The following is a 25774-nucleotide window of genomic DNA, read 5'->3' as shown; positions in this document are numbered from 1 at the left end:
CACTTCCACTTGAGCATGTCTAGGATGCCTTCAACGCGCTGTTCAAAAGTGGTCTCCACCCCCTCGTACTCTTGCAGATTTATGTACAGTCCTGCAGGACTCATGGTGTCATTTCCCCACAGGACTGTGTCGGACAAGTCGAGTCCATGTCACGTCGTGTTGCTGCAGTGCTACGTGCTCGAGGGGGCCGTACACGGTATTAGGCAGATGTACCACTCTCTTTGGCTCTTCAGTGTAGTTTGCGCTGAACGAACGAGAGCTGTGAAAACCTTGAGCGTGGTTTTTGAGGGTCAGATAAAACATTACTGGTTGGATAAAACTAGATCATTGGGGGCAGCTGAATGACCATTTATATGCCATCACATTGTGTGTAAGCCTAATTGTCGGACCGAGCGAGGTGACGCAGTGGTTAGACACTGGACTCGCATTCGGGAGGACGACGGTTCAATCCCGCGTCCGGCCATCCTGATTTAGGTTTTCCGTGATTTCCGTAAATCGCTCCAGGCAAATGCCGGGATGGTTCCTTTCAAAGGGCACGGCCGACTTCCCTCCCCGTCCTTCCCTAATCTGATGAGACCGATGACCTCGCTGTCTGGTCTCCTTCCCCAAAACAACCAACCAACCAACCTAATTGTCGGGATTCTTTCAACATGTCCATAAAGTTTTAGTATTCGCTTTCTGAACTCTACTGCCAAATTTTATCACTTCCCCGTTGCTTTTCAGGTTTCTGCCACTAACTTTCCTCCGTTTTCTTTGAGTCAAGCGTTTTGTAAAAATCCTTTGTTCTTTCTGGATGTTTTCCAAATCGCCTTTTTCTGTTGAAAACAATGTTTCGTTTGCGTATGGATATTTGATAACAAGCAATAATAATAGTAATAATAATAATAATAATAATAACAGATTGATAAACAAATAAATACAGTTTTCCATCCATAGATCCATAGCGAGGATATCTCTCCCGGTGAGAGCAGATTCGGCCGCAGTGCTGATTCTGGATGAATCCTCATATGACGAGAGGAGGAAACACGTTATGCACCCACGAACACTGTCGAACGTGGTCGTTTCAGTTGTCCTGGTATTATGGTGTTGGGAGGAATAACGTCTCATGGGTGTGTATTTACCTTTGGACACTGAACACCCCTTGGTAAAAGACAGTGTGACGCTGTACTCCTTCCCCTTGTGCGTCTCTTCAGGTGTGCATTCGGCCCTGACTTTCTTTTTATGGATGCCAAAGCACGGCCGCATCGAACAGCGCAGGTGCGCGAACTCTTGGGACGGGGGGATATTCGGTAAATGGACTGGGCTGCCCTTTGCCCCGACTTAGACCTACTGACCTCGTGTGGGATACGTTGGGGAGACGTACTGCAGCACGTCGACATACGCCGACGTCCATCAAGCAGTCGTAAACGGCGCTGCTGGAGCGCTGGAATGCCCTCCCACAGGAACCCCCTACCAACCTCGTGACCAGTACGGCAGCAGCTTCAGAGCATACGCTGCCGTCCGCGGTCATCACTCACCCTGTTAGAAACCCTGTTCCACGTTTTGAAACGTCCATGGGGCCAACATAAAAAACTGTGACTTCAGTGTTATTACTGTGTTTGAATGAAAGTATTACTTCTGTTCTTCTCATTGCATGTTTCTTTCAGTTACTTTCTGCACTATACTGTAGCTATTCTTCCTACACTACTGGCCATTAAAATTGCTACACCAAGAAGCAATGCAGATGATAAACGGGTATTCAGTGGACAAATATATTATACTAGAATTCACATGTGATTACCTTTTTCACGCAATTTGGGTGCATAGATCCTGAGAAATCAGTACCCAGAACAACCACCTCTAGCCGTAATAACGGCCTTGATACGCCTGGGCATTGTCAAACAGAGTTTGGATGGCGTGTACAGGTACAGCTGCCCTTGCAGCTTCAACACGATATCACAGTTCATCAACAGTAGTGACTGGCGTATTGTGACGAGCCAGTTGCTCGGCCATCATTGACCAGACATTTTCAATTGGTGAGAGAGCTGGAGAATGTACTGGCCAGGGCTGCAGTCGAAGTTTTTCTGTGTCCAGAAAGGCCCGTAAAGGACCTGCAGCATGCGGTCGTGCATTATCCTTCTTAAATGTAGGGTTTCGCAGGGATCGAATGAAGGGTAGAGCCAGGGTCGTAACACATCTGAAATGTAACGTCCACTGTTAAAAGTGCCGTCAATACGAACAAGAGGTGACCGAGACGTGTAACCAATGGCACCCCATACCATCACGCCGGGTGATACGCCAGTATGAAGATGACGAATACACGCTTCCAATGTGCGCTCACCGCGATGTCGCCAAACACGGATGCGACCATCATGATGCTGCTTTCATCCGAAAAAATGACGTATTGCCATTCGTGCACCCAGGTTCGTCGTTGAGTACACCATCGCAGGCGCTCCTGTCTGTGATGCAGCGTCAAGGGTAACCGCAGCCATGGTCTCAGAGCTGATAGTCCATCCTGCTGCAAACGTCGTCGAACTGTTCGTGCAGATGGTTGTTGTCTTGCAAACGTTCCCATCGGTTGACTCAGGGATCGAGACGTGGCTGCACGATCCGTTACAGCCATGCGGAAAAGATGCCTGTCATCTCGACTGCTAGTGATAAGAGGCCGTTGGGATCCAGCACGGCGTTCCGTATTACCCTCCTGAACCCACCGATTCCACATTCTGCTAACAGTCATTGGATCTCGCCCATCGCGAGCAGCAATGTCGCGATACGATAAACCGCAATCGCGATAGGCTACAATCCAACCTTTATCAAAGTCGCAAACGCGATGGTACGCATTTTTCCTCCTTACACGAGGCATCACAACAACGTTCCACCAGGCAACGCCGGTCAACTGCTGTTTGCGTATGTGAAATCGGTTGGGAACTTTCCTCATTTCAGCACGTTGTAGGTGTCGCCACCGGCGCCAACCTTGTGTGAATGCTCTGAAAAACTAATCATTTGCATATCACAGCGTCTTCTTCCTGTCGGTTAAATTTCGCCTCTGTAGCACGTCATCTTCGTGGTCTAGCAATTTTAATGGCCAGTACTGTATATAGTCGAACTACACTACCTTGCGTGTTTCCTAAACTGCTTCTTGTACTCCTCTAGCTGTGAGCAAATCACAAACATCTTTCTGCTAGCCTTGGGTTGTCGTCTACTATTTCTGCTATCTGAAGGGTGGGAAGGGGGGGGGCGGCTCTTTTACATGAAATAAAATAAAATAGTTGCACATATTGTACATTGGCTTATTTAGATTCCCACAATGCCTTTCACCCTATCCCAAGTGTACGTTGCATTCTTTTTTTTTTCGACACGTGGAGACAGAGTTGCTGGTCTTGCAGAGTTGCTCGAGCCGCCTTATACGGGACGCATTTCTGTCTCGTTGTCGGTGCAACGTACTCGCTAAACAGCTCGTGCAGAACTGCTCCCTACTTGCGGACCCTAACAAATCGGCAAATTTATTTTGGTCGCTGCTAAAAAGATCAGTGCTTAATTCATGCGAGGGACTCAGTGTTGGACTCTGCATGGAGTGGTAATCCGATTAACTCGCGCCGCTTTGCCTGTGACAAATGCGTGAGCTACATTGTAGAGCTAAGGAAGTTCACACACGCAACTTATAATCGTTTGTTGGCCGGCAGAAAAGGAAGGCTTACATTCATTCGCCTAGCGAAGATAAATTTTGACGCAGTAGAGGTATTGGAAATGAATAAGTATACATGGCAGTAAACACAGTATCAAGTGGAGGAACAAGCCGTTTTGAGTAATTCATCGCAAGCTCTCATGACGAGCAACAAACTGCCAAAAAACAAAAAAAAAGTAAAGCGGAGTGAAACGATTATCTTAAACTATTACCGTCTGCGGAGGCGAGACGGAGGTAGCTGATTCGTGTCTTTGCAGTGCTAGAAATTCTCGTCACAAATACTCACGTATTCAGTAAGAAAAAAGAGTAATTTACAGAAAAACGGAAAACTGACTTTATCTGTTAGATGACGATCAGCTTGGCTTTAGGAAAGCTACGTACACTAGATGTAGTTCTGACACAACCATTTTTCGACCTAGGGAAGCGTTCGACAAAGTAAAATGGTGCAATATATTCAAAATTCTCAGGTAAATAGGCGTAAGCAAGAGTGCAAAAAAGGGCAGCTCGTTTTGCATTATCACGTAATAGGGGAGAGAGTGTGGCAGATATGATACGCGAGTTGGGATGGAAGTCATTAAAGCAAAGACGTTTTTCGTCGCGGCAAGATCTATTTACGAAATTTCAGTCACCAACTTTCTCTTCCGAATGCGAAAATATTTTGTTGATCCCAACCTACATAGATAGGAATGATCATCAAATTAAAATAAGAGAAATCAGAGCTCGAACAGAAAGGTTTAGGTGTTCGTTTTTCCCGCGCGCTGTTCGGGAGTGGAATGGTAGAGAGATAGTATGATTGTGGTTCGATGAACCCTCTGCCAAGCACTTAAATGTGAATTGCAGAGTAATCATGTAGATGTAGAAGCTATAGGCAAATAGGGGTTGTGCACAACATGTACAACAACCAACAAGAAAAAATAAAAAATAAAAGTGGAAGACCAAGAACGAAAAACCTAGTGAGTAAGGGTATGAAACAGGGATGTGGTACTTCGCCACTCCATGTCATACATAAAGTAGCTGAAATAAAAGAAAGGTTCAGGAGCAGGTCTAAAATTCGGGATGAAAGCACATCAACGACAAAATTCACTGATGACATTGAACACAAACTGAAGGACGTATTGAAAAGAAGCAGTCTGTGTATGAGGGTAAACGATAACAGGACGAAAACAGAAAACAGTAGCAGAATTTACATTAGCGATAAAGTGTCGTCATCTTCCTTTCAAGGATTAGCCTATTGCACGTTATAGACTGAGAGAATCACTCTAATCTTTTCCGAGATCATCCAGTATCACTTTCTCTATTCGGATTGTAGATCAGCGTCTTCTGGGGAGTTATATAACCTATGTTCTCATGAGGTGTTGCCTCAGATTTTCACGATACTTTTCATTCATGATGAAAATATTTAATTAATTTTACAAAAAACAGTCCCAGGTTGCACAACGTTCTTCATCACTTCAAAAACGACGAGTTTTAACCGGGTTGCGTCATCACCAGATTACCTCGTGCGATACGGACGTCAGTCATAGCAGTGTGGAGTAAGACCGCGTTCATAAAATGTAAACATAACCCCGGCACAAATGGTTCAAATGGCTCTAAGCACTATGGGATTCTGGTCTTACGTAAAATGTGTTAGCGGCAAGACACAATCAATGCCTTCTCCGGGCGATAGCAGTCCGTAATTCCTTCACCAAAGATCTCGAAGTATTTATTACACAGTTCGAACGCAGAAAAATGGTTCAAATGGTTCTAAGGACTATGGGACAACAGCCGAGGTCATCAGTCCCCTAGACTTAGAACTAGTTAAATCTAACCAACCTAAGGACAGCACACACGTCGATGCCCGAGACAGGATTCGAACGTGCGACCGTAACAGCCGCGTGGTTCCGGACTGAAGCGCCTAGAACCGCTTCGACCACAGCGGCCGGCTAACCCCGGCACAATATACGGGAATAAATTTTATGAAACTATTTAATTCTGTTTTAATATCTTCATTTCTAACTATGTTTCTTCTTGTGCAATCCTTTTTCCTCCTCAGAAACCTCATTCCAGCTGTTTGAATAATATATATATTTTCTCAGCTTGGAATTTGTGTATCTTATTGTCAATAAGAAAATCAAAATCTAAACTTACATCACAACCTAAGCAAGAGAGACTTGCTCTAAAACTCAACTATCTGTCTTTGATCGCCGGCCGTTGTGGCTGAGCGGTTATAGGCGCTACAGTCTGGAACCGCGCTACTGCTACAGTCGCAGGTTCGAATCCTGCCTCGGGCATGGATGTGTGTGACGTACTTACGTTAGTTAGGTTTAATTAGTTCTAAGTTCTAGGGGACTGATGACCTCAGAAGTTAAGTCCCATAGTGCTCAGAGCCATTTGAACCATTTTGATCTGGCTGGGTCTCTTACTAGAAATGACATTAATTTCGTTTTATTACTAGAACCTCCTCAGTTGTATTCCTTGCATTTTTTGTTCATCTGGAGGACGGTCCTTTGGAGATCGCCTTCATTGTTTTGAATAAAAACGATATCATTCGCAAATAGAAACATATTCAAATACTCACCACATGCTACTTTAATTCCTTTGTTTACTTCTCGTTTCCATTGACGAAAAATGAAGTCAATATAAATATTAAAAAGAGCAGCCGACAATCAACACCCTTGTCTTACCCGAACAACTATAAGGTGCGTCTGAAACGTTCGGTGAATGGTCTTCAAAGTAATCACCACACTTCTGACATCGACTGTAGCTCTGTTGGAAACTGTGGGCGAACGCTTCTTGTAGATTCGTTCCCTGCACCTTGGAACTTTCAGGTCTTCCTCTCTCATCCTCAAAGATAGCCGCCGATCGCCAGCGAGAATCCGTCGCCATTCGTTCCACGATGTCTGGGACTGTGCGTGTTGTCCAGAAAGCGCCTCATCCTCCAGGCAGTCCCTTCCGTCTGTAAAGCTTTTAAACAACTCAGACACAAACTTTTTTGGCGCTGTTTCAACACCGCACACTTGTACTAACATTCCACACGTCTCCGCTGGCGTTTTACGTAACTGGAAGGAAAACTTCATGCAAACGCGTCGCTCCATTTTGAGCTTCATTTTCCACTGACACGACCGGGACGGGTGTTTGCGGATGACCCGCGGCTGCCTTTGAGAATAAGAGCACAAGAATTGAAGGTAAGCAAAGGCAGTGTAAGCACTGATGTTCGCGAACCTTCGCAGACTCTGAGGATGTCTGACAACGTTGTGACCCGAAGCGTTCCCTGACAGCTTTCCAACCGTTGCCAGAAGTGTACGCAGGTCAATATTTTGTTCCTACTCTTGTATTTATTTTCTGACACCATTCACCGAACTTTTGAGACGCATCTTGTAATTCTTGTAATTGATTGCAACCTGTCTTTATTAAGGTTTGACAGTTTCTAAAAAGACTTTCCATCCCATCATTATTTACATATCTATTTAACGTGATCGTGTTATATATTTCTACGAAATAACAGTTTTAAAATGACAAATAAAATTAAAATAATTTGAGCGTTTACAGTGTCAGTAAATACTACTGACAATGAACTGATGAAGTTAATACTGCCAGTATTTGTAGTGCATATGCCTTGTTGCCATTAATAGTGATGATAATAATAATAATAAAGATCCCAATACCACAACAGATAAATGCAGACTTTGCAAACAACAAATAGAAACAGTAGATCACATCACAAGCGGATGTACAATACTAGCAAATACAGAATACCCCAGAAGACATGACAATGTAGCAAAATACATCAACAGCTTTCCTTACAACATAAACTTATAAAACAACACGTTCCCACATACAAGTATGCACCACAAAATGTACTGGAGAATGATGAATACAAATTATAGTGGAACAGAACCATTATAACAGATAAAACAACACCACATAACAAACCTGACATCATACTCACCAATAAAAAGAAGAAATTAACACAACTAATCGAAATATGCATACCTAATACAACAAATATACGAAAGAAAACAGGAGAAAAAATTGAAAAATACATCCAACTGGCCGAGGAAGTCAAGGACATGTGGCATCAGGATAAAGTTGACATTATACCAATTATACTATCAACTACAGGAGTCATACCACACAATATCCACCAGTACATCAATGCAATACAGCTACATCCAAACTTATATATACAACTACAGAAATCCGTAATTATTGATACATGTTCAATCACCCGAAAGTTCCTAAATGCAATATAACATATGCCGTACAGTTAAAAGGAAGTCACGCTTGATCAAGGTCCGCGTCACTTTCCATTTTTGACCAGACATAACGTCTGAGAAAAGAAATAAATAATAATAATAATAATAATCGTAATAAAATAGTGACAATAACAATAACAATGATAGTGAAACATATAAAACGAATTTATTAGTGTTCAGAAAAGACGTTTTCTGATGTAGCGAGTTCTGGAGAAAGGAAATTTAAGGAGACTTCACCAGTTAAGAATACTGGGAAATGAGGACGATCTGTTTGGGTTGGAGTTGTTTGGGGGAGGAGACCAAACAGCGAGGTCATCGGTCTCATCGGATTAGGGAAGGACGGGGAAGGAATTCGGCCGTGCCCTTTGAAAGGGACCATCCCGGAATTTGCCTGGAGCGATTTAGGGAAATCACGGAAAACCTAAATCAGGATGGCCGTACGCGGGATTGAACCGTCGTCCTCCCGAATGCGAGTCCAGTGTGCTAGCCACTGCTGTTTGGAAAGAAGAATGTAGAAGGGTAACGAATGCGTTCAGGGACATTGGTGAACATTATTGGTGCTTCAGTAGGTATGTCATTAACTGTCTTCTGAAACTGGAGGTGTTATTCAGGTCTCTAATATAACGCGGTAGTTATCCAGAGAGTTGTTCCTGCTACTAAGAAAGACTTCCACAGAGTGGCTGAACGATTGTGTGAGACAGGAAGGATTTTGGTCTGATATAAACGGGTGTTTCTGCCGTGTTATTCCGAGAATGTTGTTTAAGGTCGAGGGGAGATGTGGGGGACAGTGTAAGTTGATAAGACAATAGAGAAGACAGAGACTGTGAAAAGCTCTGCGACTGTCCGCACGCATCCAGGATAGCTGTGCATACGATGATGACATATGATGGAAGAGTCGAGTATGACAGACATGACGAACACAGACATTCATAACCAGATCCAGGCGCTGTGAGCCTTCCTGAGAAACACCTTGCAGGGTAACATCGCTGTAATCAATAACTGAGAGTGAAACTTTTTGAACAAGTTTCTTTTTCGGGTCAAGAGGGAACAGCTTTTTATGTTTTTGTAGGACATGGAGAGATGTTTCTTTCATCTTTCACATTGCAGTTACGTCCTCAGTCCAATTTATGTTTCTTTCCATTTGTTGCCGGCCTCTTTGCTGGAAGAGAGCTGTTGGCATTTGTCCCATTTAGTCTTAAAGATGGTAGTAATTCTCGATAATTCGGTCTAGTGAGTCTAGAATGACCAGCCAGCAGCGCTTGGATTTGAGTGACCAGGATATCCACATTCAGACAGTATATCCCACGTGCTATCGCGGCTCACGCGGCCGAAACCCTACTCAAAGTCGATAAAAGCCATATGGCTTTCTACAGTAAATTTTCTGAGTTTTCCCACAACGTTCTCAAGTATAAAGACGTTGTCTATGCACGAACGACGTGATCTACACCCATTTTGGTCCTCGGAAATAAGAGCTCATGTGATAATCTTCAAGTAGCTATTGACTACCTCTGAGTGTAGTTCGTAGCCATTATTTAGAAGTATGGTACCCCGATCGTTTTTACAGTCATCGCCTTTGCTTGGAGGATCTTGCAACTCGTCCAACATTTATTTATTGAAAATGAAAGTCTTTTACCTAGTGATATTTGATCAGTTCAGCATTTATTCCATCTACTCCGATAGCTTCCCTGTCCTTCATAACTTTCAAGGCGTAGTTCGTTGGATCTACTGTATCTGAGGATACAGAACTACACATTCATCAAAACTGGGGACCAAGACGTAGTTGAAGTGAAAGAATTTTTTATCTCGGAAGAAAATGACACATGACGGACGAACCAAGCAATTAGCGCACGCAGCGAGGTCAATCCACGCCAAAATAAGTACGCTAGTATCAGACATTAACTTTAAATTAAGGAATAAATGTCTGACAATGTTCGTTTGGTGATGAGTATGGTATGGAACTACAGCGTATCTTTGGGAAAACCGAAAAAGCAGAGTATCAAACCGTTTCAGTTGTAATGGCATAGAAGAATGTTGGAAATTGGGTGGACCGATAAGCAAAGAAACAAAGAGGTTCTCCGCAGAATAGGCGAAGAAAGGAATATATGGAAAACACTCATACGGAGAAGAGACAGGATGTTACAACCTGTGTAAAGGCATCACGGAATAACTTCTATGATACTTAAAAGGTAGTGCAGAGGGTAAAAACTGTAGAGGAAGACAGAGAGTGGAAATTATACAAGAAGCAAGAAACTTCCCAGAAGATTACAACTGTGTGCCAGACCGAGACTCGAACTCGGGACCTTTGCCTTTCGCGGGCAAGTGCTCTACCGACTGAGCTACCCAAGCACGACTCACGACCCGTTCTCACAGCTTCAATTCTGCCAGTACCTCGTCTCCTACCTTCCAAACTTCACAGAAGCTCTTCTGCGAACCCAGCAGAACTAGCACTCCTGGAAGAAAGGATATTGCGGACACATAGCTTAGCCACAGCCGGGGGGATGTTTCCAGAATGAGATTTTCACCCTGCAGCGGAATGTGCGCTGATACGAAACTTCCTGGCAGATTAGTGAGTCGCTTGCCCGCGAAAGGCAAAGGTCCCGAGTTCGAGTCTCGGTCCGGCACACAGTTTCATTCTGCCAGGAAGTTTCATAACAGCGCACACTCCGCTGCAGAGTGAAAATCTCATTTCGAAGAAAATTTGGTTCTGTCAACTGCAGAAATGACAATAACAGTCTATTACAAACGCTTTATTAGCATAAAAAATGTTTTGAACTACGGATAACTAACTTTAGTTATCCTTTGCAAAACAAATAAATCATGTGAAATTTAAAATTTTCCCGGCGAATTAAATGTTCGAAGAAATTTCGGGATTGCAGTCCACGATCTGAGATTACGGATCCGCTGGAATCGGTGAAGGATAACTCGTTATTGCGTAAGGCGGGAATTTACAAAATACCCTGCCACCCTGATATGGTCTAAATAGGACGAACAACACCCACAGTCGAAGAACGTTGCACAGAACGTAAATGTTGCACTCGCTTTCTGCAACCCAGCAGATCTACAAGATGTGAACGGGCAGAATACGATGCTGCGGCCGGCAACGCCTACATAAGACAAGTGTCTGGCGCAGTTGTCAGATCAGTTACTGCTGCTCCAATGGCTGGATATCAAGATTGAAGTGAGTTTAAACGAGGGATGAGACACAAAATCTCCGACATAGCGATGAAGCGGGGATTTTCCCGTACGGCCATGTCACGAAGGTACTGTGAATATCAGGAATACGGCAAAACATCGAATCGACAGCATTGCTGCTTCTGGAAAAAGTTCTGCAAGAACGGAACCAACGTCGACTGAAGAGAATAGTTCAACGTGACAGAAGTACAAGCCTTCCGTAAATGGCTGCAGATTTCAGTGCTGGGCCTTCAGCAAGTGTCAGCGTGCGAAGCATTCAATAAAACATCATCAATATGGACTTTCGGAGCTGAAGGCTTGATGACTGCTCGACACAAATCTTTATGCCTCGCCTGGGCCCGGCATACCGACTTTGGCCTGTTGATGACTGGAAAAATGTTCCATGGTCGCACGAGTCTCGTTTCATATTGTATCGAGCGCATGAACGTGAATGGGTATGGAGACAACCGCATGAATCCATGGAACCTGCTCGTCAGCAGGGGACTGTTCAAGCTGGTGGAGACTCTGGTATGGGGCGTGCGCATCTGGAGTGATAGGGAACCCTGATACGTCTAGATACGGCTCTGACAGATGACACGTACGTAAGCATCCTGTCTGATCGCCTGCATCCATCATGTTCATTGTGGAGTCCGACGGACACGGGCAATTCCAGCAGGACAATGCAACACCCCATACGCCCAGAACAGTGGCTCTAGGAACACTCTTTTGCGTTTAAGCGCTTCCGTTGGCCACAAAACTCCCGAGACATGAACATTGTTGAGCATATCTGGGATGCCTTGCAACATGCTGTTCAGAAGATGTCTCCACCCCTTCGTAGTCTTACGGAGTATGGACAGCCCAGCAGGATTCATGGTATCAGTTTCCTCCAGCAATATGCTACTTCAGACATTAGTTGACTCCATACCACGTCGTATTGCGCCACCTCTTCGTGCTCGCAGGGGCTATACGTGATATTAGGCAGGGTTACCCGTTTCGTTGACCGTTCAGTGTGTGACACTCACTAGAGCATTGCTCTCAGCACCCAATTACCGATCGACCTTCGAGCTATAGTTGACGCAAAGATCTAGTAGTGCTTTCCCATGAAGCCTCACAAATAATTTTTCCTCACTTGAGGCTCTGTCTCCTAGCGTTCTATAAAACTCACTTCAGGTATGTCCTGGACTGGTTAGTTTTGATTTTTTTATCTTATCAATCAAATTAAGTAACTTGGATTCTGGAGAGCCAAATACAACTTTTGCAGCTATTATACAGGCTATCCTAAGAGGAATAGTCAACATTCAGGGATTTGTCAGCAACGATCATTGGAAGCAAAAGGTCTAGTAAATCTCGTATACCTTAAGAGCCATAAGAACTTGTTCATTTTCACTACTGCGACACACACATCTTCGAATAAACAAGTGCTCTTAAGTCTTAAGGTAAGCATTGTAGAGTACATGTTCAGGAGACTATTCTGCTCTGAAAGAGCGTTCCTCTCATATCCCTCAATGTTGAGTATTCTTTCTGTTACACGCTGCATTAAATTACAATGAAATGAACACGCTTAGCTGCTTACAGGCGTTGACATACGTCAACGGGGACAGATGAAAATGTGTGCCCCGACCGGGACCCGAACCGGGGATCTCCTGCTTACATGGCAGACGCTCTATCCATCTGAGGCACCGAGGACACAGAGGATAGCGCGACTGCAGGGATTTATCTCTGGCACGCCTCCTGCGAAACCCACATTCTCAACGTATTGTTCCGCACTACATTCGTAGTGCCCCTGCCCATTATACTCATTACTCGCGGCGCGTTGCCGATTCCCGTAAGAGTTCGGGCACTGTTTGTGCATTCGCACAGAAGAAGAAGATGGACAAGTGGCCGGTGAGCCTTAACACTAGTGCGGGACAAACGTCAAGAATGTGGGTTTCGCAGAAGGCGTGCCAGAGATAAATCCCTGCAGCCACGCTATCCTCTGTGTCAGCGGTGGCTCAGATGGATAGAGCGTCTGCCATGTAAGCAGGAGATCCCCGGTTCGGGTCCCGGTCGGGGCACACATTTTCATCTGTCCCCGTTGACGTATGTCAATTCCTGTAAGCAGCTAAGGGTCTAGTAAATTTCATTGTAATTCCATTATAACGAGCTGCATGGTCACCGAAGGTATCTGTTCTTTCGGACATGTCCGAAAGAACAGATACCATCTTAATATATACGCTGCAGTAAATCTTCTTTGACCAGGCTAAGAGACATGCACATGCCGTGAAAGTTCTTCTCAGGCAGCATTCTGTCATCATCTTCTACTAGTTTTCACAGGTAGCGGAGAGCAGTTGATGACTACGAGGCCTTCTTTCAGCGTCCTGGTCTGCTCTAAACCTACATATCTGTAGGATCTGAGGGGGACACAGCATGTGATAGTGCTAATAGTGAAGTGGACATTTTCTCGGCTGCCCCTTATACACAACTCGAGAGTTGTAGGCCGTGTGGTGTCCCCTAGTCCCGCCAGTCACATACAGATCCTCAGTGATTTCCCCCATCTTCAAAAATGGTTCAAATAACTCTGAGCGCTATGGGACTTAACATTGGAGGTCATCAGTCCCCTAGACTTAAAATATTTAAACCTAACTAACCTAAGGACATCACACACATCCATGCCCGAGGCAGGATTCGAACCTGCGACCGTACCAGCAGCGCGGTTCCGTTTCCCGATCTTGACTGACGTGAATGCCGGGTTTATTCCTTCGGAAATACACGACGGATTTTCTAAATGGGTGATCGAGTTCCGTCTCTAATGCATTGTCGACTGACGCTAAAAGCTAAACTTGATCCTTTCCTTCCCGGAGGAACGCAGATATGTAGTATCCTAGCGACTGTTGAAGTCTTTAGAATGTGACAAATTATTTTCGCTAATGTAAACACGTACAGCTTTTGCAGCTCAGAAACGTTCGACATATCCATTTTCATCGCATCAACATTAGCGTAATTAATATGCTCGTGCTGTATACAGCGGGCCGTTCTAGGTCGCGAGGCAGCGGTGATGTAACCCGCGCGAAAGATAAACAACCGTAGGTCTGGAACACCAGCCAGCCTGCGTGCGATTTTTAGGCGGTTTTCCACGCCCTTTCACGGAAATGGTGACCCGTCTCAGAAAATGTGATGCCCTAACAGCTAAAATACAGCAACATTTACGCTATTACCAGATACGACATTCCTACCTTAGGTTAACTGACGACCGTCGAGACAGAAAGGACCACAAAGGCAAAATTTTTTTAAAAGTAAAGGCAATTCATGAAAGCAGTGGAATTCGTACGGCGGGACAAACGCAAGGAAAAACCGAGAGAGAAAGAGAAAGAGAAAGAGAGAGAGAGAGAGAGAGAGAGAGAGAGTCTTACGCGAGACTGTGTATTTGGGTTTAATACTACGACGAAATATGAAATGTCGAAAAGGCTCATCTTTTTCCCTTTTTCCTTCAGTTTGATGTGGCTTGTCAAAACATTCTTCGCCATGTGCCAATCTCTTCATGTCACACAAGCGCTTGCAAAGAACGTTCTCACTTCTTTGTCACGTAAGTTTATACGAAGGCAAAAACGCGGCTGCTTTGGCTGTTTTTCATTTACAAAGACGATCAGTTTCACGCCAATTTAGACACCTCCTCAGGAGAAGTAAACAGGTATTACAGAAGGAAGTATATTACAAGTTTTTCTTTTTACGCTGGGTTAGTAAATATTGCTGTTTGAAATATAATAGTCCTGTACATTAGATACTTCCATAAATTGTGTCTACATCATTATCCTACGCTGTCCTGAGGCATCTCCCCGTCTTTAATGTCAGTCATAAATTAAAGCTCGCTAGAACTGTTTATTGAATTGATAAAAAAGGAGTGGTCATAAAACAAAATAAAACGAGTGTTTCGTGCGGGGAGAATAAAATAAGTCCTGCAAAGCGTGCGAAAACCTATATAAGCATCAATAAAAAATACCATATTATCACCTGGAGGCCATGCGGGCACGGCCATAATTAACACTGAACTAGCCAGAGCCCTATTCAAGCAGCCACGAGGAAAACTGCACTCGCCGTGCTATCCGAAAAGCCAGAGATGGCGCTAGAAAAAGTGGTGCTAGCGCACCGAACGGTGAAGCTGTACATAAGCATAAATTACAATTGAAATTAGGAAGTGATATAAAATATGGACAACGAGTGGGCACAAAACTCCTGTACGATGCAACCAGTAATATTTAAAATGGATGTTATATCAAGCATACAATGAAGGCTTTCACGACCGGATGGTACTGTTGTTGATAATTCTTCCGGAGTCGGTAGGACTCAGCAGGACCAGCCATACCTCAGAGGATGTCCAACGTAGTATTGGACGAAACGTTAGGAATAGAAGAATTCTATGGACCACGGCCTTATATCAAGCAGTTTTTGTCTGGGTGTTTAAGATGAGCTCAGGAGATTTTTGTAAGGCTCCGAAAAACGTTCTCTCTACTAAAATATTAAGGTTGATACCCATGTTTTCCAAATATATGTTTTGCACACTTAGTGCTATCCTGAATTAGCACAACTTGTGTGCTCTTTAAACCGAGATGAAAAACTTTTGCCACTTTGACACATACTCGTATATTTGGCGATACATTGCTGACAAGAGATGCAGAAGACACCAGATAATTTTACCCTAACACGAAGCATACATTCCCTGTGTCTAAATCTCTGGCCGTTGTTCTTAATTATTTGCCTGTTTTATCAGAAATATCTCCAAAAAAAGGAATCCTATGATTCTTTTTTCTGGTGGAAGCTTTGTTGTCTGTTGTGACAAGAGAGCCGGTTGGGATGCAAAATGCGTCTCATTGTGATTCATATTTAAGCTTCGTGCTATACACCGCTGTTAATGTTACTTTTTAGTGATAACGCCCTTTTTATCAATTTGACAAACGTTTCCAGCGGCTTTTATCACTGACGTGAGTGATCGGTAGAGGCTTCACGATAGCGTAAAATAATGTTGTAGATAGAATTAACTTAACTACCTAATGTACAGGGCTATTTCACTCGATATGACCATATTTACTAAGCCAGCTTAAAAGCAAAGAAAAGTAAACCACTTCCTTCGTAATCGCTGTTTAGATCAAAACGTAGAACTACTTACACCTAACTAACCTAAGGACTTCACACACATCCATGCCCGAGGCAGGATTCGAACCTGCGACCGTAGCAGTTGCGCGGTTCCGGACTGAAGCGCGTAGAACCCCTCGACCACCACGGCCGGCTGTTTAGATCACCTGAGGATGCGAGTAAATTGACATGAACCGATTTTGGTTTTCATAAATAACATTATAGAGCCAGAGTGGTATTTTTTCCTTCTTAAAGAATATGGACTTTAGGCTGCGGTTGCACGCAGTTTAAAATACACTGAAGGCCCAAAGAAACTGGTACACCTGACTAATATAGTGTAGGGAACCCGCGAGCACGTAGAAGTGCCGCAACACGACGTGGCATGGACTCGACTAATGTCTGAAGTAGTGCTGGAGGGAACTGACACCATGAATTCTGTAGGGCTGTCCATAATACGTAAGAGCACGTTGCAAGGCATTCCAGATATGATCAATAATGTACGTGACTGCGGAGTTTGGTGGCCATCGGAAGTGTTTAAACTCAGAATAGTGTTCCTGGAGCCACTCTGTAGCAATTACGAGGTGCATTCAAGTTCTAAGGCCTCCGATTTTTTTTCTCCGGACTGGAAAGAGATAGAAACATGCGCATTATTTTAAAATGAGGCCGCATTCATTGTCAATACGTCCCAGAGATGGCAGCACCGTACGGCAGATGGAATTTTACAGCCAGCGACGAGAATGAGAACTGTTTTAAATACTTAAAATGGCGACGTTTTCCTTACTTGAACAGCGTGCAATCATTCGTTTTCTGAATTTGCGTGGTGTGAAACCAATTGAAATTCATCGACAGTTGAAGGAGACACGTGGTGATGGAGTTATGGATGTATCGAAATTGCGTTTGTGGGTGCTACAGTTTAATGAATGCAGAAAATCGTGTGACAACAAACCGAAACAACCTCGGGCGCGCACAAGCCGGTCTGACGACACGATCGAGAAAGTGGAAAGAATTGTTTTGGGGGATCGCCGAATGACTGTTGAACAGATCGCCTCCAGAGTTGGCATTTCTGTGGGTTCTGTGCACACAATCCCACATGACGACCTGAAAATGCGAAAAGTGTCATCCAGGTGGGTGCCACGAATGCTGACGGACGACCACATGGCTGCCCGTGTGGCATGTTGCCGAGCAATGTTGACGCTCAACGACAGCACGAATGGGACTTTCTTTTCGTCGGTTGTGACAATGGATGAGACGTGGATGCCATTTTTCAATCCAGAAACAAAGTGCCAGTCAGCTCAATGGAAGCACACAGATTCACCGCCACCAAAAAAATTTCGGGTAACCGCCAGTGCTGAAAAAATGATGGTGTCCATGTTCTGGGACAGCGAGGGCGTAATCCTTACCCATTGCGTTCCAAAGGGCACTACGGTAACAGGTGCATCCTACGAAAATGTTTTGAAGAGCAAATTCCTTCCTGCACTGCAACAAAAACGTCCGGGAAGGGCTGCGCGTGTGCTGTTTCACCAAGACAACGCACCCGCACACCGAGCTAACGTTACGCAACAGTTTCTTCGTGATAACAACTTTGAAGTGATTCCTCATGCTCCCTACTCACCTGACCTGGCTCCTAGTGACTTTTGGCTTTTTCCAACAATGAAAGACAGTCTCCGTGGCCGCACATTCACCAGCCGTGCTGCTATTGCCTCAGCGATTTTCCAGTGGTCAAAACGGACTCCTAAAGAAGCCTTCGCCGCTGCCATGGAATCATGGCGTCAGCGTTGTGAAAAATGTGTACGTCTGCAGGGCGATTACGTCGAGAAGTAACGCCAGTTTCATCGATTTCGGGTGAGTAGTTAATTAGAAAAAAAATCGGAGGTCTTAGAACTTGAATGCACATCGTATAAACGTGTGGGGTGTCGCATTGTTCTGCTAGAATTGGCCACGTCCGTCGGAAAACACAATGGACATGGATGGATGCCGGTGATCAGACAGGATGTTTATGTACGTGTCACTTGTCAGAGTCGTATCTAGACGTATCAGGGGTCCCATATCAAACCGAGTTCGAGTCTCGGTCGGGCACACAGTTTTAATCTGCCAGGAAGTTTCATATCAGCCCACACTCCGCTGCAGACTGAAAATCTCATTCTGGTCCGATATCACTCCAACTACACACACCCCACATCATTACAGAGCCTCCACCAGCTTGTGAAGTCCCCTGCTGATATCCAGGGTACATAGATCCATGGGGTTCTCTCTATACCCGTAGACATCCATCCGCACGCTATAATTTGAAACGAGACTCGTCCGACCTGGCAACATGTTTCCAGTCATCAACAGTCCAATGTCGGCGTCGAAGGGCACAGGCGGCCTGTTAAGCTGTGTGTAGTGCAGTCATCAAGTCCGAAAGCCCGTAGCAATGAAGTTTCGTTGAATGGTCGCACGCTGACACTTGTTGATGGCCTGGAATTGAAATCTGCAGCAATTTGCGGAAGGGTCGCAGTTCTGTTAACGTTCTTGCAGGATCTTTTTCTGGCCACAGTGGTGTCAGAGATTCGATGTTTTACCCGGTTCCTGATATTCACGGTACACTCGTGAAATGGGTCGTACCGAAAATCCCCACTTCATCTGTACCTCGGAGAGGCTATGTCCTATCGCTCGTGCCCCGACCGTAACAGCACGTTCAGACTCATTTAAATCTTGATAACTTGCCATTGTAGCAGCAGCTACCGATCTAACAACTGCATTTGTTGTCTTATATAGGAATTGCCGACCGCAGCACCATATTCTGCTTGTTTACATATCTCTGTATTTGAATCGCATGCTTATACGAGGTTCTTTGGCACACCAGTGTAATAAGTACATTTGTTAACTATGCTTCCATCCCTGTCTTCTATAGTTTTTATCCTCTACAGCTACCTCTAGTGTCATGCACCTCTTTCCCAGCTGTCATACGATATGTCCTACAATCCTGTGCCTTCTTGTATTCCTTTCCTCGACGATGTGGACATGCTTCTCATTCATTTCTTATCTTATCGGTCCAATTGGTTTTCAGCATCCTGCTGTAACACCACATCTCAACGCTTCGATTCTCTTCTTATCCTGTTTGGCAAAATCCCATGGTTCACTTATGTACGCTGCTTCTCCCCAGATGTACTTTCTGAGCAACTTTTTCGTGCGATTAAGGCCCATTTTTTATTATAACAAATTTCTTTTGGTCAAGAGTATTTTTGCGTGTGCTGATCTCCTTCTTACATCCTCCTTGATTCTTCCGTCATTTTGCATCCATGGTAATAAAATTTCTTCATTTATTTCAGGGCCCGAAAATTTTATGTTACGCTATGTGATCAAAAGTATCCGACATCCTAAAAACAGACGTTTTTCATATTAGGTGCACTGTGCTGCCAACCTACTGCCAGGTACTCCATATCAGGGATCTCAGCAGTCATTACACATCGTGAGAGAGCAGAATAGGGCGCTCCGCTGAACTCATGGACTTCAAACATGGTCAGGTGGTTGGGTATCACTTGTGTCACACGTCTGTATGCGAGTTTCCCACACTCCTAAACATCCCTAGGTCCACTGTTTCCAACGTGAAGGGACACGCGCAGCACAAAAGCGTACAAGCCGACCTCGTCTGTAGACTGACAGAGACCGCCGACAGTTGAAGAGGGTCGTAATCTGTAATAACCATACATCTATCCAGACAACCACACAGGAATTCCAAACTGCATCAGAATCCATTGCAAATACTATGACAGTCAGGTAGGAGGTGAGAAAAGTTGGATTCCATGGTTGAGCGGCTGCTGATAAACCACACATCATGCCGGTAAATGTCAGTCAATGCCTCACTTGCTGTAAGGAGCATAAATATTGGACGACTGAAAAGTGGAAAAACGTTGTGTGGAGTGAGGAATCGCGGTACACGATGTGGCTATCCGATGGCAGGGTGTGGGTATGGCGAATGCCCGGTGAACGTCATCTGCCAGCGTGTGTAGTGCCAACAATAAAATTCGGAGGCGGTGGTGTTACGGTGTCGTCGTGTTTTTCATGGAGGGGACTTACACCCCCTTGTTGTTTTGCGTGGCATTATCAAAGCACAGGGCTACACTGATGTTTTAAGCACTTTCTTGCTTCCCACTGTTGAAGAGAAATTCGGGGATGGTAACTGCATCTTTCAACACGATCGAACACTTGTTCGTAATATACGGCCTGTGGCGGAGTGGTTACACGAGAATACATCCATGTAATGGACTGGCCTGCATAGACTCCCGACATGAATCCTATAGAACAGCTTTGGGATGTTTTGGGACGGCGACTTGGTGCCAGGCCTCACCGACCGACATCGATACCTCTCCCCAGTGCAGCAGTCCGTGAAGATGGGCTGCCGTTCCCCAAGAAACCTTTCAGCACCTGATTGAACGTATGGCTGCGAGAGTGGAAGCTGTCATCGCAGTTAAGACTGCATGCCAGCATTATCGATGGAGGGCGCCACGAAGTTGTAAATGATTTTCAGCCAGGTGTCCGGATGCATATAGTATAAGTTTATCGCTACTCTGTTATCTTCTATTCCTCATTAGTTTCATCGTTGTTTGGTTTGCTGTCAGTCCATATTCTGTACTCATTGGACTCCTCATTCCATTCAACTGGTCCTGCGATTGTTCCCTAACTTGACTGAGGATAACAACATCATTGATGAATCTTTTCACTGATATCTTTTTCACTTTGAATTTTAATCCCACTTTTGAATCTCCTTTTTATTTTAGTCATAGATTCTTAGATGTAGAAACTCAATAGTTGAAGATAATCCACCCCTATCCGACATCCTTTGTAATTTAAGCACTTCATTCTTGATCTTCCATGCTTACTGTTGTGTAAATTGTGTATTACCCGTCTTTCCCCTCAGGTTACATTTATTTTTCTGTGAATCTGATCATCTCCCAGCATTTTACCCTTTCCGTCGCTTTTTTGACTCTATGGTCTATACTAGAATTAGGCTGTATCTAAGCGCCCCCCCCCCCCCCCCTGCAAAAACCTGAATATTTTCTGATTCTCTAATACCACGACAAGGAATTAAAACATTTTATTTTTACCTCCGGAAAATATGCCTCCTAATGTCGGGTTTTCGAGTTCCCTAATTACGAATTGTAAATAAAAACTAAATTTTAATGAATGATTAACGTAGCCTTTCTTTGCACCAGATGTCTGTTTCAAAAGTACGGAGTGCTGCATAGTTGTCGGTTACTCCACAGATGTTCCTGTCTTCGTCCTCTTCGTATTCAGACGATGGTCTTCCAATATGGTTTCATCGTCCTCACCACAATCCTGCTCCTTCGTGGCTCTCCGGTTCTGCCTTTTGAACAGCTTCCTTTTGGTGGGCCCAATACTGAAGGTCTAACAGATGCATCAGGAGAAGCTCCTGAAACAGACCGACTGAGGTGGCGCAGTGGTTGGCACACTGGACTCGCATTCAGGAGGACGATGGTTCAAACCCAGATCCGGCTATCCTGATTTATATTTTCCTGAATCGCTTCAGGCAAATGCCGGCATGGTTCCTCTGAGAGGGCACAGCCGACTTCCTTCTCCATCGTTTGCTAATCCGACGGGACAGATGACCTCACTGTGTGGTCTCCTACTGCCCTCCCCCCTCCCGCGCAAATCAACCAACCAACCAATCCTGGAAAAGATTTTGTTGAACGTGGTGTCTCTCTTTTAGCATTGCATTTGCTTTCTTTTTTGCTTTACCCAGGTATCACTCCAAAGCCGTTTTAAAAGGACATGACGTAAACACTGCTGCCTTACCTGCTCCTGGTGTTGGATTTAATGGTGGAAATAGAAGAGCCGAACTGTTTCCGAAAGTAGAAACCGCTGTTTCTTCCGTTAATTGCGTTGGGCAATGGTCCTGCTGTAGCTTTTAAGGCCTTATCAGGTTTTGCTCCTGACTGCTGAGGAGGAACGTGCATCGATGAAAAATCAGGGACCTCACATTTTTTTCAGTCATTTGCAGCCACTTCTGTTGTTGCGAATTTGCAATATTCCCTACCTGTTTATGGCCCAATGCTTTTGTCTCTCAAAATCTGGAAAGGAGGTATCTGGAATAAAATTCAGAACATCTGTTTCTGTAACCTGATGCCAGATTTCTGGTACCCGAAATAGAGCAGCCTATTAGCACTTGCTATTAGGGACCATCATTCCTAACTTCTCTTTGGGCACAGCCTAATACTAAAGTGAGCGGAGCACGACATTTTCATCAGTTAGATAAAGAAGGGCATGCTTCAGAGTACTGTCTCACGTGAAATAGTTTGAAAGTACGCCCTACAGGGTTTGAGGAATGACTTCCAACATTATTCTGCACAAAATGTTTATCTTGACTACAATAGCTGTATAAAACGTTGACAACACGAGCACCTAACTCATAATGGCGTGTCTCAATGGCCTTCGCGAATAGTTGTCGAAGCTAGCTGCAGCGTGAAGTCCCAAGCAAGGGATATACTGAGCGACCCGAAATTGGGCAGCAAACCGAGACATGGGAACTATGCCCTAGTTCTTCCAATTGTCTGCTCTTGTTTGTGGGACTGTGTATATGCCGGTCTTTCGAAGGTCCGATGGCATGTGTCGAATAGACAGTGTAGCGCTGTCTGACAGTCGCTGCTGGTGGAAGTTCCTGTACCAGCAGTGTAGATGGTGTGGAATACTGGGCCGAGAACTGACCCTTGAGGGCGACCGGCCGGCGCCGCGGTCGCCTAGCAACCGGCACTGCTTGTCAGGGCCGCCGCCGCCTTTGCCTTCGCCTGCGCCCCTGGCCTTGTGTCGCCGCCAAATAGCGGCGGGCCAAATGCCAAACCACACGGCCGCGCCGCAGCCCAGGCGGGCGCGTTTGCTCAGATGCGCCTAGCTGACGAACACCCGGTCTCAGCTTCGCCCCGACCAGAACCTAAAGTTCCCGAGACAGGCTACTACGTTTACATCTACCTCTACATGGATACTCCGCCAGCCACCGTGCAGGGTACCTCGTCCCACTACATTTCCTTTCCTGTTCCACTCGCTAATAGAGTGAGGGAAAATGACTGTCTCTATGCCTCCATATGAGCCCTAATCTGTGGCATCATATCTTCGTGGTCCTTACGCGCAATGTATGTTGGAGGCAACAAAATCTTTCTACAGTCAGCTTCAAATGCTGGTTCTATATATATTGCCAATAACGTTTCTCTAAAAGAACGTCACCTTCCCTCCATGGATTCCCATCTGACTTCGCGAACCCTCTCTGTAACGCCTGCGTATTGTTCAAACCTACCGGCAACAAATCTATAAACCCGCCTCTGAATTGATTCGATGTCTTTCTTTGATCCGATCTGGTACGGATCCCAAACATTCGAGTAGTACTCGATAATACGTTGCAGCAGCGTCCTATATACGGTCTCCTCTACGGGTGAACCACTCTTTCCTAAAATTCTCCCAATAAAGCGAAATTGACCATTCGCCTTACCTACATTTCCTACATTCCCGTTCCATCTCATATCGGATTGCAACTTTATGCCCAGATGTTATAACGACGTGCTGTGACAAGCACAACACTACCAATGATGTATCCAAACATTACTGATTTTTTTTTTTCCTACTTATCCGCACTGACTTACATTTTACCACATTTAGAGCCAGCTGCCATTCATAACACAAACTGGAAGTTTTGTATAAGTCATCTTGTATCTTCCTACAGTCAAAAATGGTTCAAATGGCTCTAAGTACTATGAGACTTCACATCTGAGGTCATCAGTCCCCTAGACTTAGAACTACTGAAACCTAACTAACCTACACACCACACACACCCACGCCCGAGGCAGGATTCGAACCTGCGGCCGTAGCAGCAGCGCAGTTCCTGACTGAAGCGGCTATAACCGCTCGGTCACACATGCCGGCTTCCTACAGTCACTCAACTTCGACACCATACCGTTCACCACGGCATCAACAACCGGACATCGCTGCCCACCCTGTCCGCCAAAGCGTTTCTCTACATAGAGAACAATGCCGGTCCCATCACACTTCTCTGGGGCACTCCTGACCATGCCTTGGCTTTGATTAACACTCGCCGCCGAGGACAACACACCGAATTAAGTAGTCTTCGAGCCGCTCACACGTCTGAGAATTAATTCCAGATGCTCGTACCTCCGTTAACAGCCTGCAATGGGGCACCGTGTCAAATGCTTTCCGAACATCTAGCAACACGGAATCTACCCGTTACCCTACATCCATAGTTGGCAATATATCATAGGAGAAAAGGGGCAAGCTGAGTTTCGCACGAGCTATGATTTCTAAAACCGAGCTTATTCCTGGTCATCATCTTGTCATCTCAAGAAAGTTTATTGTATTCCAACTGCAACAAATCAAAATTGTCGGTCCTTTCTTTCACCCTTCTTATATACTGGAGTCATCTGCACATTTTGCCAGTCAATGCTGGGCGAGAGATTCACGATAAATGCAAGCTAGGTAGGGGGCCAATGCTGTACTCTTTGTAAAATCGAACTGGGATTCCATCCGGACCTGGTGATTTATTTACTTTCAAATGTTTCAGTTTCTTTCTCTACGCCAGGTACGCTTATTACTATGTCGTACCGCTACGGTCGCAGGTTCCAATCCTGCCTCGGGCATAGATGTGTGTGATGTCCTTAGGTTAGTTAGGTTTAAGTAGTTCTAAGTTCTAGGGGACTGATGACCACAGATGTTAAGTCCCATAGTGCTCAGAGCCATTTGAACCATTTTAGTTAAGTCCCATAGTGCTCAGAGCCAGCCACTTCTTTAATACTGTATGCGAAGATTTTATGATTGTTCCTTCTTCTTATCTAAATTAGCCTACAATTTTCCACATTTAGAGCAAACTGCCATCCATCACAGAAACGTCACAAGAACCGTGACAGTAAACGCCTTGGGAGCGAAGTTAGCGATCCAAACGTTTCTGGCGCTTTCGAAATGTTTCCTGAAGTCAAAAATGCTTAGTAGCCGTGTGATTCCAATTTGATCTCCTATTTTGTATCGGATATTCTGAACATACGGTAATGAACATAAAAAAATTTGTACTTTCACCCAAGCAACTATAGTTCCTGGTTTTTTGATCTTGTTCATCACACATCACGTACAGACACTAGATGAAATCTTAATTTTCATCATTTCACTTGATCTTTTTTTTATTATTTGTTCTCTGAAATGGAAAAAAGTGGATTAACTACTTGATGTGTATAGAATCAAACTTATTGAAAGCATACTGTCACAAACTACGTTTGGTGTTTTACTTTCGCGTCAAAAGGAGAATAAGTTTGTGGTTGTGCAACACGTGTAGTTGTCTATGTGAGAAATACGAACCTTTTCAATTCTTGCCACAATAGAGGAATGTTTTCCGTTGGGCTTTATTAATAGCAATTTATTTATTTATTTATTTATTTATTTATTTTTATTTGAGTCATCAGCCTTCCGTCTAGTTTGATGCGAACCGCCGCTCTCTCTCCTGTGCTATCTTTTCATGTCAGAGTAGCCCTCGCCTCCAACGTCCTCAGTTATTCGTATGATTCCAGTCTCTGGCTTCCCCTACAGGTTTTACCCTCTACATATCCCT

The 25774-nt window shown here is 44.6% G+C and overlaps 1 protein-coding gene across 1 annotated transcript in view; it reads left to right on the top strand.

The window, feature by feature from the left end:
- Positions 1–25774, top strand: part of LOC126106265 (uncharacterized) — a 1253536-nt gene that overhangs the window by 157206 nt on the left and 1070556 nt on the right. The window lies entirely within an intron of this gene.

The sequence above is a fragment of the Schistocerca cancellata genome, chromosome 10 (genome assembly GCF_023864275.1).
Source record: "Schistocerca cancellata isolate TAMUIC-IGC-003103 chromosome 10, iqSchCanc2.1, whole genome shotgun sequence".
NCBI classification, from domain to species: domain Eukaryota; kingdom Metazoa; phylum Arthropoda; class Insecta; order Orthoptera; family Acrididae; genus Schistocerca; species Schistocerca cancellata.
This window is presented reverse-complemented; position numbering and strand designations above follow the sequence as displayed.